General features: G+C 43.1%; 1 protein-coding gene across 1 annotated transcript in view; it reads left to right on the top strand.

The window, feature by feature from the left end:
* Positions 1–15,142, top strand: part of GRIN2D (glutamate ionotropic receptor NMDA type subunit 2D) — a 1,022,144-nt gene that overhangs the window by 760,193 nt on the left and 246,809 nt on the right. The window lies entirely within an intron of this gene.

Below are 15,142 nucleotides of genomic sequence, written 5' to 3' on the forward strand. Positions count from 1 at the left end.
AACAGTAGAAGATATAAATGAATCCAAAAAAACAATAAAAACTAATGAGTGTATCAAAAAATAACAGCGCTTCACAGATGTGATATAAATATTTTATTGCTGCTCCCACTTTCAGCAGGCCATTATGAACATTTGATCTAACTATAAAATATTGATAACATCTTAGCAAAAATATGTACATAGAAAAGTATAAATGTTGGATCTGAGACGTGGCTAAAAAACTTGGTTTTTGTGAGTGTTTGTATAGCTAGACAAGCAGTTTAGGCAGAGAGCTGACTCGTTCCTCAAGGCTTCAGCAGAGAATACAGCAGTAAATTTACATTTATGCAAATGCTCATAATAGGTGAAAGTCGTATTTGGACCTTCCCTTCTGTCAGATGTGAAACCTTGGGGCAATAAATTAGTATTTAATTCACCTCAGTTGCGTAATATTACAGAATGTAGTCAAAATGTTGACATTCAAATATTGAGACCAGTATAATGACATGGGGCCATATTCAATTAGAAGCGAAAAGTCTGAGGTCGGAGTCTGACTTTTCGCCGTCATCACAGGTTTTCCTGGGGCTAAAGAATCGGGCGCGTGCCCGCGTATCCCCGTATTCAATTAGGAATCGGCGGAAACGGTATCCCGGTGAATAGGTAAGTATCGAAAAGTCCTGTCACTTTTGGGGAAATCAGCCTGTCATCCCCCAAAAGATGGTCTGACATGGGGGATCACTATGGGTACCCCTGAATCGGCCTTTTAAAGGTATTTGTGGTTTTTAAACGGTGTCGGCGGGTGCTTTTATGCGTCTTTGAAAATGTGGTGAAGAATAGCATTTAGCAGCATTTGTTTTGGAAAACAACTAGTTCCAACTAATTTGGGGTACATTAAAATGGGTGCAAGCATATTCAAAGTCCCTAAAGTGAACTTTAAAAATTCTTCAAAAATCCACCTGCCGCAACCAACCGCAACCAAAAAAACCACCTGCCGCATACTTGGGGACCCCCCCTGAGTCTATTTAGCTAGTTTTTAAGTTTGTCCCCCAACTTTTTTTTCCACCCCAAAAACAAACCCACTTTTTTTGGGGTGTCCTATAGTACTTTTTAATTTTTTTTTTACACAGATTACTTTTAGGGAACATTCTAAGGGCTGCAGGGTACTTTTTTAAAGTCTGCACCCCAAAACGCCAATTCTGCACTATTTTTCGCCACCTATTCATAGGTGAAAAGTTATCCCCAGTTTTTGCCAAAGACTTTTCACACCTGCCGAAAAGTCTTTGGAATTGAATTTGGGGGAAAATCAAAACGGCAAAAATGACATCATCGGCAATAAATTATCGCGATAACGAGTTTTCACAGCTTAATTGAATACGGCCCATGGTCTGAATGTCTGCATTTAGTATGTCAACATACACGGTCAAAATGCCGATATTAACAATGTGTCGACAATTCATTATAGGGATAGGCCTCTGTTACGGTTAGGCTGATGTTTAGGGTACAGTTGAGGTTAAGGTTAGGGCTTAAATGCACCATAAAATGTTATGTCTACTGACACTGTTGACATTATGTCATGGTCGTCATTGTGAATGTCGACATGCCACATGTTGACATACCATTTATGTCGATATCTGAATGTCAACATTTAGACCATGCTGACATCCTGAATGTCGACATTTTGTACCACACCCTAATATAGTAGGGATTTGGTAGTTCTAATGGTTGCCTGACCACACATACCTTCCAATGGTTGCCAACAGTAAGTGACTGCATATGGCAGTAGACAAAGAAACTTGCTGCATCACTTGGGTAACGTCTCTTTTGAGCAGGGCCCTCTAGCCTCTTGTGCTTCTCTCTACTGTATTTTTTATTTATCTCTTACTCCCCACTAGGGCAACTAACACCTGGCTGCTTTTGTGGGTGTAAAGGTCGCTAATATAGCAATGTTTATTATCCTTGTCCGTGTATTGTATTGTAAGTTGCTGGTTACTTGTTTGTAAGGCGCTGCGGAACACTTGTGGCGCCATATAAATATATGGTAATAATAATAATAAGGATTCAGAGTCTCAGGACTGAAAACAAGCAGTGCTGGGTGTCTTCAGCTGGCTGGGTGATCTGACTTGAAAGGTCCAGGCAGCTGCATATTAAATATTTAGGGAACATAAATAAAGAAGACTTTCACATACTATTAACTTTTCTACTGCAAACCTGATGATAAAGGAATATACACTTCCATAAGAGAATTGGGGGTAGATAAATACATCTTCAAAAATACTAAGTTTAAATGACCCTTTTGGTACATCCTCTTACAAATTAGTAAAATAAACAGTAGAGAGTTTTTCCTAATATATTCCTATGGAGAAACAGAATATTCATTGGAGGCTGCCAATACACTTCCCATTTACATTGTATTAGCACTCATATGCATACGCCCCATGGTTAATAAAACACTGGTCTTTTATACTTGATTTTGCTACTCAGCATCTGGTAAACGCGTCTGTTTACTAAACTTATCTCAATGAATGAAAAGGTTAATCAGAGTTTTCTCTGGTGCTCACCTAGGGCCTGATTCAGACCCGTTCGTAAGCGTCCGCACGCTCGCTCTGAGCAATGGTCGCACAACTGCGCATGTGTATGGTTCACAATCCGCGTGCGCAACCAGTCATTGCGGTCGGAAATTGTGCGCTCGTAAAACACAGAGGGGCTGCTATTTTAAGTGACAGAATGTGCCGTTTGTGGGTGGGAACAGGGGAAGGTGCTTGAAAACGGGGGATTAGTTGTGCGAACGCAGGCGTCCCCAACGGTCAAAACGGCGTTTAATGAGAGTGCATAATTAGTAAAGAGGAGCGTCATCGATCACGTCACTTGGTTGTCTTGTAGCCTGAACTGCTCGCAGTGATTACGGGAAGTAATTCCTACTTCAAGCGCTGTGAGCAGTTCAGATGCCGTTCGATGTTCCCGATTAATCTAATAAAAACAGGAGATGACGTGATTTGCGAACGGCAAAGGGGCGTCTTGAAAAAATAGCGAGCGCATTTAGCGGACGCTCGCACAGACATAGACACGTCCTCACACTGCAAAGAGCGAGCGCTCAATTTAAATATCCGGACCCTTTTTGAGAGCGAGCGGCCGTAAATAGCGTCCGGGTCTGAATCAGGCCCATAGTTTGTGCTGCTTACCTCTGACCCCCACAGACCTCTATGGGGGAGGGAGGTTTTTTACAATTTACTGTGGAATGAAAAGCGAAGCTGGGTAATGCCATATGGAGTCCTTGGCATCTTTGGTTTCTCTTAGTAATGGCATCCTAATACGCGACATAAAACTAATCTGGGAAGGGAGCTTTGCTTACAAGGCCTGACACCTCCTGGAGAATATAGCACATGCACAGTTTGCTCACATTGAAGTCTAATGGTTACTTCCGATCTCTTGCATGCGCATTAGGGCCACCCAGTAGCCAATAAGGGGTCTATGTACTGAGCCTTGGAGAGAGATAAAGTGTATAGAGATAAAGTACCAATCAATCAGCTCCTGTCATTTTTCAAAAACAGCCTGTAATGTTACAGTTGGTATTTTATCTCCATCTACTTTATCTCTCTCCAACGGGCCTATTCATCATCACTTCATTTCTACAAAACCAGATGAAAATTAACATTTCATCTGCTATTGTAGAAATGAATTTTTTGGGCCATTCATCAAGATGGTAAAGCAGGAGATATCACAGATATCTCCTACTTACCTTCCTCTGGCGGAATGGCTCGCTGTCCCCATACACTAGTATCACAGATATCTCCTACTTACCTTCCTCTGGCAGAATGGCTCGCTGTCCCCATACACTAGTATCACAGCTATCTCCTACTTACCTTTCTATCCTGGAATGGCCCGCTGTCCCCATACACTAGTATCACAGATATCTCCTACTTACCTTCCTCTCCCGGAATGGCTCGCTGTCCCCATACACTAGTATCACAGATATCTCCTACTTACCTTTCTCTCCCTTAATGGCCCGCTTTCCCCATACACTAGTATCACCGATATCTCCTGCTTACCTTTCTCTCTTGAATGGCCCGCTGTCCCCATACACTAGTATCACAGATATCTCCTGCTTACCTTTCTCTCCCGGAATGGCCCGCTGTCCTTATACACTAGTATCACAGATATCTCCTGTTTACCTTCCTCTGGCGGAATGGCTCGCTGTCCCCATACACTAGTATCACAGATATATCCTACTTACCTTTCTCTGCCGGAATGGCTCGCTGTCCCCATACACCAGTATCACAGATATCTCCTACTTACCTTTCTCTCCTGGAATGGCCCGCTGTCCCCATACACTAGTATCACCGATATCTCCTGCTTACCTTTCTCTCCTGGAATGGCCCGCTGTCCCCATACACTAGTATCACCGATATCTCCTGCTTACCTTTCTCTCCCGGAATGGCTCGCTGTCCCTATACACTAGTATCACAGATATTTCTTGCTTACCTTTCTCTCCCGGAATGGCCCGCTGTCCTCATACACTAGTATCACAGATATCTCCTACTTACCTTCCTCTGGCGGAATGACACGCTGTCCTCATACACTAGTATCACATATATCTTCTACTTACCTTCCTTTGGCGGAATGGCCCACTGTCCCCATACACTGGTATCACAGATATCTCATACTTACTTTCCTCTTGCAGAATGGCCCGCTGTCCCCTTACACTAGTATCACAGATATCTCCTACTTACCTTCCTCTTGCGGAATGGCCAGCTGTCCCCATACACTAGTATCACAGATATCTCCTACTTACCTTCCTCTGACATAATTGCCTGCTGTCCCCATACACTAGTATCACAGATATCTCCTACTTACCTTCCTCTTGCAGAATGCCCGCTGTCCCCATAAACTAGTATCACAGATATCTCCTTCTTACCTTCCTCTTGCAGATTGCCCGCTGTCCCCATACACTAGTATCACAGATATCTCCTGCTTACCTTTGTCTCCCAGAATGGCCGCTGTCCCCATACACTAGTATCACAGATATCTCCTGCTTACCTTTCACTTCCGAAATTTCCCGCTATCCCCAAACACTAGTATGTGGACAAATTCATCAAGCTCTGAAAATACAATATTTTCGGAGCTTGACTGCAGTAGCATTCACCTTCTTCAGATGGAAGGAGTCCCGGGTTGTAAAGAGGGACACTTTACAATCCTTCCAACCCTGTCCGGCTCCTTCCGCCAGATGCCAGGGCTTTTGTGCACATGTGTGACCTGTAGGTGCACTAGCTTCACTGTGTTTATGTGTTATTTATTTGAGAGATGTACAAAATAAAGTTGTAGCACTTTTACCACTTAACTGACAATTTTTTTTTCCAAAAACCGCTCCAAAATTGTCGTTTTTTTTTTTAAGAGTGAATTAGGTCAAGAACACCTTTTGAAAACTTATCCAACACTATTTTGTAAAAAAATATATATTTTTTTAAACGCTGTGTACCATATAAATGGCAATTTTTATGGTATATAGTAGTGATGGCCATCGATAGAAACAATCGATGGTAACATCAATTGATACCACAGCTGCCGATGTTTCCTTAACATCAGTTGGGGGGCTGCCGTTTATATATGTGTATGTGTGTGTATGTATATATAGATATATATATAGATATATATATACTGTATATTAGACATATATACCAACTTGTACATATATATATATATATATATATATGTGTGTATATATATATATATCCATATTAATTTTTATTTTGAAGGCACGATATTGTATTAGGGGTGGAGCTTGCTTCTGTTTCACCTCACTCTAGCAGGGCTGGGGGAGGGAGAGGACTGGAGGACCGCAGGCTGATCCTTGCAGTGTGGGGGGGTGCCATCGGGCTGTCGCTCGCAGCAGGGCAGGGGGAGGGAGGGAGCCTGACAGCGCTGAGCGCTGTTATTTATTTTCCCGGTGGCTGCTCTGACCTTTGCAGCCGCCAGGTATGGGGAGTCCTGCTGGGCTGCCGCTCATAGCAGGGCAGGGGGAGGGAGTCTGACAGCGCCAAGTGCTCTTCTTTATTTTCTCGGCGGCTGCTCTGATCTTTGCAGCCACCGGGAGTGTGGAGTCCCGTTATGCTGCCGCTTGTAGCAGGGCAGGGGGAGGGAGCCTGTCAGCGCTGAGCACTGTGTTATTTATTTTTCCGGCGGCTGCTCAGTAGTTTGCAGCTGCCGGGTGTGGGGAGTCCCGCTGTGCTGCCACTCGCATCAGGGCAGGGGGAGGGAGACTATGACAGAGCCGAAAGCATGCTGTTGGGGTGTGGGAGTTGTGGGCGCCGGGCTTTAGCAGGGCTGGGGTAGGGAGAGGAGGCACATGGGGATTATTGAAAAGTGTGGAGGGACCGGGAGGTCCCTCCTAGCTAGGCGGCTGCTAGAAGATCATCTTCCAGAAGCCGCCCACTGAGCTTTTCTGACTGGTCGTATCAGATACGACCATGTCAGGGAAAGCCCGGTCTGGTATGGACGTATCTGATACGACCATGCCAAGCAAGTGGTTAATTTTTGTGTGTTACATTTTAGCATCTACATACATCCTGCATATAAAATGCATATATTATGGGACTGTCCCGCCATCCTAATACAGTAGTGAATACTTTAATCCCAGCTGCTGGGTGCTAAGCCATGCTCCTGTGAGTGGGTGCATCTCACATGCTAGACCCATTCACAAATGGGTGCAGCCATGCCCAACATGCTGTCGTCCCACAGGATGTTGCAGTACCCGGGCCCAGAATTTCTCTTGGCAGCCCTTTAGAGGTGACAGGCAGAACCAGGAGGGAATGGGTCTTAGTGGTGGGGTAGCAAGGCGATGGAGGGAGGTGGTTGAGAGTGGAGGAACAGGAAAGGCAGGGGAAGAAGCAGAGGTTTGGAAAGCAGACTGATGAGAAAAAAATGGGGAACAGCAAGTGGAGAAGAGACAAGAGGGGGAGGATCGAGATGGATAAAGTAGTGGATTATGTGGACACTGAATAAGGGGGGTGTTTGAAGAAAGGGTGTTCATGCTGTGGACGAGGTAATAAGCGAGATGAAAACTGGAGTGGAGGCTGTGTGATGTAGAGACAGTGTGGATAAAAAATTTTAAATGTTCAAAAATACAGGTAAAAGAACAGTGCTGCTAATGTATGAGCGCAGTTCCAAAAGTGAGATATAAAGAGAGGTGTGTGAGTAGTGGATGAAGGAATTAGTTATTAAAATAAAGAATGTTTAAAGTGGATAGATGCGATGCAAGGACAAAGGCAATACAGTACAAACAGGATGTTCAGTAGTATGAAGGCAAAAATTACAATGTACAGAGCTGATCCAGTCAGAAGTGTTTTGAACAACAAAGATAAATCAACAAGAGCAGCATGCAGATAGGGGGGTACTTGCAATGTCTAAGCAGCGAGTGCAGTAAGGAGTTTCCTGCAGCTGATGGTGAATACAGCAGCTGATGGTGAATTTGGTAGTTCACATAAGTATGTTGCTTCTTGTCGTTCAGAAAGTGTTCTAATTTTGATGATTTTTTCCTCCAGCTTAACTCCGGCATAACTTCATCTTAGTTATCAAATTGTAATTACACTTATAATCTAACACTGAATTTAAAACTGACTTTGGCAGCCAACATCTAGGCAGCCTTACTGGTCACTAATAACTAAAGTTACAAACATGTGTTGTGTGCTCACTGATTGGAACCCCACCCCCTGTGCTCAGCACACACTAAGGTCCGTGTTGAATTAGGCTGCGAAACGTTGGAATCTGCGATAAATTATCGCCAATGACATCATTTTCAATTATCCCCATATTCAATTACAAAGACTTTTTGCCAGTTCGAAAAGTCTTTGTAAAAAAACTTGGATAAGTTTTCAACATGTTTTACATGGTGAAAAAAGTGCAGAATTGGGGTTTAAAGGTGCAGGCTTAAAAAAAATAGCATGCACCTGAGAATTGCCCCTAAAAATGAAATGTGTCAAACATTTTTTTTTTTAAAATAGGGCACCCCAAAAAAATTGGAAACAAGTTTTTATCTAACAAAATAAATTAAGGGGTGGTACCCAAGTATGCGGCAGGTGTATTCTTCATTGCGGGTGGTTGCGGCAGGTGTTTTTTTGAAGAATTATCAAAGTAACTTTAGGGACTTAAAAAAATGCTTGTACCCATTTTCATGTACCCCAAATTTGATGGGAGAAGTTATTTTAATGAAAAAAAAAACCTAAGCACTATTCTTCACCACTTCTTCATTGCCACAAAAATGCACCTGCCACGGCTATTAGTAACCCCGACTTACTTCAGCACAAAAATGGGGGTACCAATAGTGATCCCCCATGTCTGGACATTTTTAGGGAGGTCCCAGGAACATTTCCTGAAAATTCACGTTTTTTTCGTAGATCCAAATTCCCCGGGTCTCGTTTTGCTCCTTTTAAATTGAATATGGGGATAAACGGGCACGCGCCCGAAACTTTATCCCCACTCTAACCTCCCATGTGGAGCGAAAAAAGTCCAGCATGGACTTTTCGCTCCCTAATTGAATACGGGCCTGTATTGGGATGCAATAAAGTCTAAGATAAACAATTTCTGAGAAGGGGGTAGAACAACACAGATTCACTGTAAGTTTCAAACTTCCTTTAAAGAAAATGCTCCTAATATAAAAGTGGAGACAATTTTACCTAAATTATTTTTCTAAGCTGTGCTTATGCATTCAATATAGCATCTGATGGGAGCAGTGGTGCAATTTACCTGCAATTCAGAGAGAGAGAGAAGTCACATCAGTCTTTGCATGGTGTGCATATGGTAGATGTACTAAGCCTTGGAGAGAGATAAATTGGGTGGAGATAAAGTATTAACCAATAACTCCTAGCTGTCAGTTTCTTGGTACTTTATCTCTCTTCATTTTATCTCTATCCAAAGCTTAGTACATCTACCCCATAATAAACAAGGGAAGCAGTCAGAAAATAGGTAGCTTGCAATGTTCTCTGGTTTGTACTGGGACAGGGAGCATTCTGTATTGAAGCATTTGGAGTTTGCCTTATTACACAGAGCCCGGCATTCATCAGCAACATACTTTCAGAATATATTTTTTTCATTTATTTTGTATTAAATAGCAAACATATTGCATACTGTTATATTTAGATGTATATAGTATATCACTTTGTGATCTGTCTTTGGAATTACTGCAACACTGACCTTTATTTTTAATCAAATCTATTTGGGAAAAAAAAGGCTTAATATCACCCTCCGGCAGGCAATAAGTGCTCTATAATACATAAATATCTAGACTGCTTGTGGCACACTTATGGAGTTTAATACAAGTTCTAGGAATTCAAAATGAAGCACTAAATACTCATATGATGGAAAATAATGTCACTTTAGATAAGCTGTGTGCTTATGATTTTGCAAAATCTCTATACAGAAGACAAAACAACACTAAAGCTTATTAGTAATGGTAACTGTGTGAATAGGTTATGTATATCATGTGTTAAATTATGTTATCTACTCCTATTATTCTATACTTTCCTCAACAAAGAGAGAAAATCCTGATTAAAGCACCATTCATATGGCCACAATAATAACATCAAACATTGTTTAATAAAAATCCTGTCAGCTATAATGTCACAGTTTTAAGAGGAAATCTAGACTATTAGCTCTATTCTACAGTGACTTTAGAAAATATATTGAATTAAATCATTTTAATGCTCAATTTACAAATGAATAAACTATAGTTTCGAAATGTGTCTTTATGCACCCAGGATGATGAGCAGAACAAATATTTTCATCTATAATATAATAAAGTTGTAATAGTTGTTTCTGTACAAAGACATTTTTTTGAGAAATGTACTCCTTGGGACTGTGTATAAACTATGGGGACAATTTTTTTTGTCTTTCATAATTTTTGTTTGTTATTCTGTTTGTTCCTCCATCACACAAAAACTATGGGATGAATTTGGATTGCATTTTCAATATTGTATAGCTTAGTGCAGAGGTTCCCAAACGCTGTCCTCAAGGCTAACCAACAGTTCAGGTTTTAGAGATATCCATGGTTGAGCAAAGGTGGTTATATGAAATCGACTGAGGCACTAATTAAGTCACTTGTGCTCAACCATGGATATCTCTAAAACCTGTACTGTTGGGGAGCCTTGAGGACCGTGTTTGGGAACCTCTGGCTTAGTCACATAGAAAGAAACTAAGTAATGTACAGGTTGAGTCTCCGATATCCAAAAATCCAAAATGCTTGGGACCAGTGGTGTTTTGGATAACGGAATAATCCGTATTTTGGAATAATTGCATATCATAATGAAATATCTTGGGAGTGGGACCCCAATATACACACATAATGCATTTATTTGTTATATACACCTTACACACATAGCCTGCAGCTCATTTTATACAATATTTTCAATAATTTTGTGGCTCAAGAAAAGTTTGTGTACATACATGAAATAAATTTATGTTTCATTTATACCCTATACACACAGCCTGAAGGTAATTTTATACCATATTTTTAATAATTTGTGCCTTAGACAAAGTTTGTGTACATTGAACCATCAAAAATCAAAGGTTTTGTTATCTCAGTCATGCCAAAATTATTCCATAATTCGGAATATTCCGTATTTCGGAATATTTGGATATGGGAGACTCAACCTGTATTATCTCAATGTGATATCAGGGAGAGGAGCAATAAAGGAAACACCAGACGCTTGACATTCGGTACGTGCATTGTGCAGGCTTCTAAAGCCAAAAATTACTAGAAGTATATAGATTCGGGATGAGCAGGTTCGGATTTCTGAAATCCAAACCCCCCCGATGCGATTCGGGAACCGAGTCCGGCTCGGATTTTCCCAGCTGACTCGGAACTGAAATCTAAAAATAAAATAGGGAAAGATCAAGAACCTCTTCCTCCTAGTGCTGAAGCTGCTGCCACTAGTCATGACATAGATGATAAAATCCCATCAACGTCGTCTGCCAAGGTCAATACCCAATGTCATAGTAGAGGGCATATAAAATCCCAAATGACAAAGTTCAGGAAAATAACCTTAAAAAAAACATTTAAATCATCTGAGGAGAAACGTAAACAAGCCAATATGCCATTTACGACACGGAGTGGCAAGGAACAGCTAAGGTCGTTCATGACTAGTGGTTCAGCTTCACATGACGATGGAAGCCCTCCTCCCGCTACAAAAATCAAATGAGTTAAGCTGGCAAAAGCACAGCGAAGAACTGTGCATTCTAAGAAGATATCACAAATCCCCAAGGAGAGTCCAAGTGTGGTGACGGTTGAGATGCCTGACCTTCCCAACACTGGACAGGAAGAGGTGGCTCTTTCCACCATTTGCACGCCCTCTGCAAGTGCTGAAAGGAGCACCCACAGTCCACTTGCTGATATGCAAATTGAAGATGTCACTGTTGAAGTAAAACAGGATAAGGATACTGGTGTAGCTGGCGCAGAGAATGAAGTTGGCGGGGAGGATTCTGATGGTGATGTGGTTTGTTTAAATCAGGCTCCAGGGGTGACAGTTGTCCGTGGGATGAAAAAGCCCATCACGGTCATGCCTGGGCAGAAGACCAAACATTCCACCTCTTTGGTCTGGCAATATTTCTATCCAAATCTGGACAACTGTCTTGCCACATGTGACATATGTACAGATGAAATAAGTAGGGGTAGGGACGTTAACCACCTAGGAACATCCTCCTTTATACGTCACCTGCAGCGCGTTCATAAAAAGTTACTGTCAAGTTCAGAAACTGTGGCTAAAACCGTAAGCAGTCCAGGGACACCTAAATCCCTTTGTCCTGTTGTATCCAAGCGCCTGCAAACCAGACCATCAATTTCCTCCTTAGTCAGGATCGGAAGTAGTCTTGCAGGCCATGTCACTGGCATGACTGACTCTCCTATCCGGGATTCCTCTGGAGGATCCTGCATTGCTACGCCTACTGCTGCCGCTACTGCTGTTGCTGCTGAGAGTCGTTCATCATCCCAGAGAGGAAGTAGGAACACCACGACTTTTACTAAACAATTGATCCTCCAACAGTCCTTAGCGAGGAGGATGAAGTACGACAGCAGTCGTACTGATGCAAAATGGATAACTGAGGCCTTGACTGCTATGTTGGTGTTAGACGTGTGTCTGGTATACGCCATTAGTGCAGTGGGATTTAGACAATTGATGGAGGTAGTGTGTCTCCGGTTCCAAATCCCGTCTATATTCCACTTCACTAGGCATGCGATACCGAGACTGTACAGAAACATCAGAAAAAGTGTCCTCAGTGTCCTGAAAAATGCAGTTGTACCCAATGTCCACTTAATCACAGATATGTGGACAAGTGGAACAGGGCAGACAAAGGACTATATGACTGTGACAGCCCACTGGGTAGATGTATAACCTTATGCAGCAACAATAGCAGCGTCACCAGTAGCAGCATCACAGAAATGCTGGCTCATTCCAAGGCAGGCTACGCTGTGTATCACCAGTTTCAATAAGAGGCACACCGCCGACAACCTCTTAGAGAAACTGAAGGAAATCATTGCCCAGTGGCTTACCCCACTTAGACTCTCCTGGGGATTTGTGATATCTGACAATGCCACCAATATTGTGCAGGCATTACATCTGGTTAAATTCCAGCACATCCCATGTTTTGCTGACACAATAAATTTGGTTGTGAAGAATATTCTGAAAAGCGACAAGGGCATGCAGGAGATGCTTTGGGTGGCCCGAAAAATATCTGCCCACTTTCACCATTCAGCGACTGCGTGCCGAAGACTGGAGTGCCAGCAAACACTTTTGAACCTGCCCCGCCATCACCTGAAGCAAGCGGTTGTGACGCGGTGGAATTCAACCCACTATATGCTTCAGAGGATGGAGGAGCAGCAAAAGGCAATTCAAGCCTATACATCCACCTATGACATAGGCAAAGGAGGGGGTATGCACCTGACTCAAGCGCAGTGGAGAATGATTTCCGTGTTTTGCAAGGTTCTCCAGCCCTTCAATCTTACCACACATGAAGTCAGTTCAGAAACTGCCAGCTTGAGTCAGGTCATTCCCCTCATCAGGCTTTTGCAGAAGCAGCTGGAGAAAGTGAAGGAGGAGCTAAGACAGAGCGATTCCACTCGGCATGTGGGACTTGTGGATGAAGCCCTTCATTCACTTTGCCAGGATTCCAGCGTGGTCAATCTGTTGAAATCAGACCACTACATTTTGGCCACCGTGCTCTATCCTAGGTTTAAAGCCTATGTGGTGTCTCTCTTTCCGGCCGACACAAGCCTGCAGAGGTGCAAAGACCTGCTGGTGAAAACACTGTCAGCTGAAGCGGAACTTGACACGTCAACAGCTCCTTCTTAATTTTCTCCTGCAACTGAGGCTGCCAGGAAACAACTTAGGTATCCTAAGAAACCCGCTGGCGGTGATGCAGGGCAGGCAGGACCAAGTTTGGACATCTGGTCCGGACTGAAGGAACTGGCAACAATTTCTGACATGTCTACTGTCACTGCATTTGATACTGTCACCATTGACAGAATGGTGGAGGATTACATCGGTGACAGCATCCAAGTAGGCATGTCAGACAGTCCGTACCTGTACTGGCAGGAAAAAGAGGCAATTTGGAGGCCCCTGTACAAACTGGCTCTATTTTACCTGAGTTGCTCCCCCTCCAGTGTGTACTCCGAAAGAGTGTTTAGTGCAGCCGGGAACCTTGTCAGCGAAAGGCATAGGAGGTTGCTTCCACAAAAAGACATCTTGCCTCTGTAGAGCCAGTTTGTGCAGGGACAGATTAATTGCCAGTTTGTTTTGTGGGGGCCCAAACGAACCAATCATTTCAGCCACAGTCGTGTGGCAGACCCTGGCGCTGAAATGATTGGTTTGTTAAAGTGTGCATGTTCTGTTTATACAACATAAGGGAGCGTGGGAGGGCCCAAGGACAATTCCATCTTGCACCTCTTTTTTTTCTTTGCATTATGTACTGTTTGGGGCCTAGTTTTTCAAACTGCCATCCCGTCTGCCACTGCAGTGTCACTACTAGATGGGCCACGTGTTTGTGTCACCCATTTGTGTCGCTTAGCATAGTCATCCAGCTACCTCGGTGCAACCTTTTGGACATAAAAACTCTATTGTGAGGTGTGAGATGTTCAGAATATACTGGAAATGAGTGGAAATTAAGGTTATTGAGGTTAATAATAGCATAGGAGCAGAAAAACCCACAAATTCTGTGATTTTAGCTGTTTTTATGCTTTTTTTAAAAAAAATACAGATCCAAAACACAAAACCCAGAACCCAAAACACGGAAGGGTGGTTTTGGCAAAACCAATCCAGATCCAAAACACGAAGAAAGATCCAGATCCAAAACCAAAACACGAAAAGTGGCTGGTGCACACCCCTAATATAAATATAATTTTTTGGGGACAAATCTACTTTTAGGGACTGTATATGAACTATGGAGCCCAATTTTTTGTTATCGTAATTTGCACAGTTTCCTCAGGTCCAAAATGACTATATACACAACCTGAGCGCAAGCAGTTATATATGTATGCATATACAGTATAAATATTACAGATGAGCTGGTCTGATTCTCCAGGAAACGGACCCACCCGAATTTCAGGGATCCGAGAGACAGCTCGGAACTCCCTGCCTGCCCCAAACCCCTAATCCAGGCAAAAATTCACGATCCGCAAGTTTTTGCCTCAAGCGGCCATTTAAGAAAATTCCATTAAATTCAATGGGCAACGCTTATTGGCTGAGAGAGCCATCTGTCACGGCTCTCAGTCAATCAGCGTCAGCAACCCCACACTGCCGATACTGGCGGCACTCCCACACTGTCAGCAGATGTGCACACAGCTTGCACCCCCGCTCTGCCGACACTGCCAGCACCCCCACTCTGCCAACACCACCACACTGCCAACACCGCCGGAACCCCCACATTGAGGACACCACTGGCACTTTTGCATTGAGGACAGTGCTAGCACGTGGCACTGCCGACACTGCTATCACAGTAAGTGCATTATTGGTGTATCCAACCCACACTGTATAACACACTGTATCCGACCCGCAGTGTATTCAACCCACACTGTATCTGACTTGCACTATAAACTGCACCCGACCCGCATTGTAACTGACTCACACTTTACACTGCATGCATTCAACCCACACTTTATCCTACACTATATCAGACCCGCACTGTT

Source organism: Taudactylus pleione, unplaced genomic scaffold (genome assembly GCF_031769625.1).
Source record: "Taudactylus pleione unplaced genomic scaffold, aTauple2 ptg000041l, whole genome shotgun sequence".
Classification (NCBI taxonomy): Eukaryota; Metazoa; Chordata; class Amphibia; order Anura; family Myobatrachidae; genus Taudactylus; species Taudactylus pleione.